This window comes from Pogona vitticeps, chromosome 3 (genome assembly GCF_051106095.1).
Source record: "Pogona vitticeps strain Pit_001003342236 chromosome 3, PviZW2.1, whole genome shotgun sequence".
Taxonomy (NCBI): Eukaryota; Metazoa; Chordata; class Lepidosauria; order Squamata; family Agamidae; genus Pogona; species Pogona vitticeps.
Window position 1 is genome coordinate 263574414 of NC_135785.1, and position 5322 is coordinate 263579735.

The window sequence follows — 5322 nt, forward strand, 5'->3', positions numbered from 1 at the left end:
GAGAAGGGGAAACCACATTCCGAGTACTTTTTACCTAGAAAACCCTGAGAAGGGTCACCATTAAGTTGGAATCCGCTTGACCACCCACTCGCACAAGCAAAAAAATAAAAAATAAAAAATAAAAAAGAGCAAAGTTTGCTGCCTACATGCCACGCTTGATCCCATGGAAGGAAAGGTAAGGTATCAATGTACCTAGTCAATAAATCGTCTTGTCTCAAGCTGCTCTACAACATACTAAGATGGGTTGTCCACCCAGCCTATTTTGAAGTTATTTGGCACATGATCACTAGGAGCTCAGTCACCCGAAGCCATTGGCCTCCCAACGTTACCCTGTTTGTGTGATGCCAGCAACGGGATTTTGGCCAAAGTGGCCGACGGAGGTAGATGGCTTTCCGAATTTATTTCTCAAAAGTAAAGGCAAAGAATCTGCTCCAAACACTCAGCTAGGGCCCCTCTTTGTAGCACCAGGAAATGCAAAGTCTCTCTCTCTCTCTCTCTCTTTCTGTGTTTGTGTGTGTGTGTCAAAAGCTACTCACATCCAGCTGTAATTTGGTGGCCACAAAACTGAGGAGCGAAGCGCTGCTCCATATGGCCCTCTCCCGCAGGTCGGCCTCGGGAGACTGCAGCCAAGGAGTCAAAAGCTAGAAGGGAGGGAGGAGGGAAAAAAGGCATAAGGTTAACATTTGGGGTTCAAAATGCACACTGTAGTTCCAATATACGTACAGATCAGACAACACTATGAAACAAAGCAAAAGACAAAGACATCGTAGTGTGCCGTATTTTGATGGGAGCTTCTGTGGATCAAAGCAGATATAACAGTAAGAATCTATGGCTGTTGTATTTCTACAAAGACCTATGACCAAGTGAGAATAGAGATAAAGGACAAAGGGTCCACCTTAGTAAAGGAACAGGAAATCGAGTTGTAAATCATTATTAGTTATTAGTTTGCAAGGTAACAATAGCATGGTTGACCCAAGTGGAAAACTGGAAATCAATGCAGTACAGTATTTCACACTTGGTCATGACCAGAGGATGCCCACTGTGTTGTTGAAGACAGAGTGACAAAGTAGAACTCAGGAGGCCTGGGTTCGAATTGCTGCTCAGGTGTGGAAACTCACTGGGGGTGTAAAACCACTCCAGTATCTCCCTTACCTTGAAAGACCTGTTCTAGTTCCTATAAGTTGGTTCCAACGTGACAGCACAGCACAACAAAAATGACTTAGAAACCCTTGATTGATATTCATTCCTTTTAAGTGAGTCCCTAGCACCCACCTGTAACTTATTCCCTCTACCCTCAAAGGGTTTCTTTTGTAGAACTTGAACATGTTAGTCTTTTGGACAACAGTTCCTCGAACGCAAATGGGAGCTTCCAGGAATTTGGAGTCCAAAACCATCAATGCTTACCTGTAACATCCTCTCCAGTTCGGAAGGAACCGGGTTCTCCACCATCAGCTGCTGGAGCATGTCGCTGAAGGTCTGGTAGGTCCCAATGAAGAGGCTCTGGAGTATGGGGGGGGGGGGAAGGAAGAACAAGGAAGGGAAGCTCAGGAAGGCACAGGAAAGGAATGAGTTTGAAAGCAGTGGGAGTCCCGTGTCCCCTCCCCAAGAATTTGGCCCAACGAATGAATGGAAGGGATGGTCGGTTTCTCCGGAGAATGACATTCGGAGAACCTGAAAGTGATGTTCTTCAGGTTTGGGACTGCGGTGGGAGTAGAAGATAGGTTTGTATGCCATAACCAAAGCACCAAACGAGATGGTCTCCTTCATGAAATAAAAGAGAACCATGCGGTCATCGTGACACAGTAGAAAGGCAGAATTAGGTGATACCTTTATAGACCACTAAAGAACTCATCTCATCTGCTAGCTTTTGTGGGTCAGAAAGGTCCACACGCCAAAGTCTTGGGAGTCTTAAAAGTTCTCAGCCGTTGGATTTTGCCAGGCTGAAGAATGTGGGAAAAACAAGGAAAAGGCTGTGCGTTTCCCCAAGTTTAACAAAATGCAAGCATGGGCGATACCTAAAAAGGAAATAAGCCGCAAGCTTTTGTGGGTGAAAGCCACTTCCTCGGGCCAAACACACCTCCTTCAAGGACGGTGCAGAAAAATGGTAGATGAGAGTCCAACCATAGACGAGAGCCGTCTGCGAGGGATGATCCAGGTCTTCTCGAGGTTGGACCTCTAGGTTCTCTGTAAGCAGAGTTCGGAATTTTTACACCCTTCCTCTTGAGACTGGGCTGTGATATCCTACCCACGGCTTCCTCAGCTGCAACTTCAAAGCCATGACTCCCATGGGATCAGCAGCCTCTCCAACTTACATCTGAGACAAACATTTGGCAAGATCAACCGCCAAGAACTTTATGACGTGGAAGTGCGCACAAGGAAACGGACCTCTGATTCCTGAAAGCTAGCAGGTTTTATGATTTGTTTAGTGGTCTATAAAGTGGTCCACTCCTGCAATTGTACTCCTTAATAAAGTAATGTGTGGGATGTAGGGGGAGGGGTGGAAGCACCTGCACACTGGTAAACAGATATGAGATTTTTGGAATTAATGAGTTCCTAATCTCACAATGCAGGTTAGGGCTTTCCTGCCAAAGTATGGAACTGGAGGGTTTCTTAATTCCAAAAATCACACCCATATGTGTAAGGAAGTATCTGACCAGGAGGTGGATGGGGCTACCTTTGTGTATTGAAGATCAGCTGCTCCTTCCTCTTGTCCTGCCTTCACAGGAGAAAGGGAGAAGACGCTCCTGAAGAACGTCCGGAGTAAGATACCCTTCTTGTAGGATCCCATGGTTTTCATTATATGCCCCTTGCTGGAAGAGATGAAAAGCACATTTTGGCATTTCGTGTATTATGTATTGATTGGGTGATCTTTCCATTGACCTTCCAACGCAGAGCAACCTCGTCCATGCCCCCCCCTTGTTCTGACCCTTCAGAGACCTGCTTATCGCTTTTTAGTCCTCTAATGGTATGAAACTGCCCCCCCCCGGCCAATTCTGAAAAAATAATCAGGCTCTTTTAAGGGGGAAAAAAACCCAAAATAGGTGCTGCTCCCCACTCGTTCTGCTGCATCCCACAATCTCTGATCCTTAATTCAAGAAAAAAAAGCTCAAGAATAGCCTTGGTGGCTGCTGTGCTTTGGAACGACACCCTATAATTCCGCATCCTGTTTTAAAAAAGGCTCCTAGTTACAGCGTTGACAAGGAACTGCCTCAAAACACAGCCCCCTCCGCACACAACAGACACACAATCCTTTCGTTCTGCGCCACTGGACCGTTACTTTCACAAACAACAACAAAAATGAAAGAGCCAGCAAGCCAGTAATTAGAGATACCCTGAACATACACGTTCCCGGATTTGGTACGGGGAAGTGGCTACTTCTTCGAAAACCCAATTTGTGGGATTTTTGCACATCTTCCATTCTGTGAATGCTTTTTCTTCCCCCAAATTAACCTGTATTTTGAAGGATGGAGTTTGATCACAGAAGGAGAAGCCCTCTTGAACTCTCAGGTTACTATAAGATACAGGCTTATGGGTGGTCAGTGTTTTCTTTTACCTGGTTGGAAAACGAAGGAAACGGGGAAATAGGGAGGGAGGGACCTTTTCTCACTCAAAATAGGGACATACTGATGCACACGTCTTGTATCTTATTTTTGCACCCTGAGTAAATGTTACAGCATAACCCTCGTTCCTTCTATAGTGGACGTAGGTGGAAGAGCTGAATGAACCACAGGCTTGAACAATCTCAGCAGGTATGAACTACGGGGAGCAACAGATGCTTTTCCACGGGTACGCAACCTTTCACGTTCTGTCTGGTGGATCCATATTTGAGGAAGGAAATCCTCTAGTGCTCCATGTGCTTCATCACCCTGGGTAAGCAGTGGGTGCAATTAGATGGCGGGAAAGAGGTTGTGTCTTGACCGCACACAACAGGGTCCCTTTGCTGGGAGCAATGCCCTTTCCGATGAGCAACGCAGCTCATCCAGAAAAGTGCTCCGACTTGGCCTCCAGAAGCACTATACCCCGACTGCTGGACCGAAAGCATAGGAAAAAGAATGGCTTTTTAAAAATTCAACAAGAAAAAAATGTCAAAGTTGTTGTTGTTTAGTCATTAAGTCGTGCCCGACTCTTCATGACCCCACGGACCAGAGCATGCCAGGCCCTCCTGCCTTCCACTGCCTCCCGGAGTTTGGTACCAAATTCATGTTGGTCACTTCGATGACCCTGTCCAGCCACCTCGTCCTCTGTCATCCCCTTCTCCTCCTCTTGCCCTCACACTTCCCCAACATCGGGGTCTTTTCCAGGAAGTCCTCTCTTCTCATGAGAGGGCCAAAGTACTGGAGCCTCAGCTTCAGGATCTGTCCTTCCAGTGAGCACCCAGGGTTGATTTCCTTCAGAATGGATAGGTTTGTTCTCCTTGCAGTCCAGGGGACTCTCAAGAGCCTCCTCCAGCACCACAATTCCAAAGCATCCATTCTTCTTTATGGTCCAGCTCTCACTTCCGTACATCACTACAGGGAAAACCATAGCTTTGACGATGCTAACCTTTGTCGGCAAGGTGATGTCTCTGCTTTTTAAGATGCTGTCCAGGTTTGTATGTGTACATAAAGCAAATTGCCAACAGCCATGGGACAATGGTTGTTGTGGGTTTTTCGGGCTTCTTGGCCGTGTTCTGAAAGTGTTTCTTCCTAACGTTTCGCCAGTCTCTGTGGCCAGCATCTTCAGAGGACAGCACTCTGTGCTCTGGTCATGGGACACCTTAAGACTCTCTGCATAAAGTAGACCAGCTTCTCCCAAGCAATTTGGTCTTGATCTCCAGGGAAACGACACCCACTCACAAACGAGACGGCTGTCATTTAAGCCGGTCCCCCAAACAGACAAGCTCAGTAAAATGTTACTCATCCATCTCCCTCCATCGGGGAGCGGGTGCGCTGCTCAAATTTTCCATTGAGAAACTCCTCACAGAATTGGGTGTGTTCCACACAACGCTAATCTTACACAAGCAGATGCAGAAGACTTGGTAAAACACTGTTTCCATCTCTTGATACCCCTTCCCATTGCCCCCCCCGGGGTTAAAAAAGAGCCAGTTTTCCCGAACTGGCAGGACTGCAGTGAATAACAAGTGTTCAAAAAATGCAGTGTCTACCATTTCCTTCCCTAGAAAAATAACAAGAACACTTGCTATTGATATAATTGTACAAAACTCAGCAGCCAGATTGCTCACAAAACCTCCTGATGTCGCAGCTCTACCGTCTGCTGATCCGTTTCCAGGCTGAGTTCGAGGGGTTGGTTCTAACTTATAAAGCCCTAAATGGCTTGGGTTCA

The 5322-nt window shown here is 46.6% G+C and overlaps 1 long non-coding RNA gene across 1 annotated transcript; it reads right to left on the bottom strand.

Annotated features, from left to right (window-relative positions):
• Positions 1–549: 549 nt before the first annotated feature.
• LOC144588134 (uncharacterized) lies at positions 550–2765 on the bottom strand. The gene is made up of 3 exons (XR_013543477.1): positions 2675–2765; positions 1405–1500; positions 550–641 (listed from the first exon to the last, which is right to left on the bottom strand). It is a non-coding gene; the product is annotated as an uncharacterized LOC144588134 (long non-coding RNA).
• Between the last annotated feature and the right edge of the window lie 2557 nt (positions 2766–5322).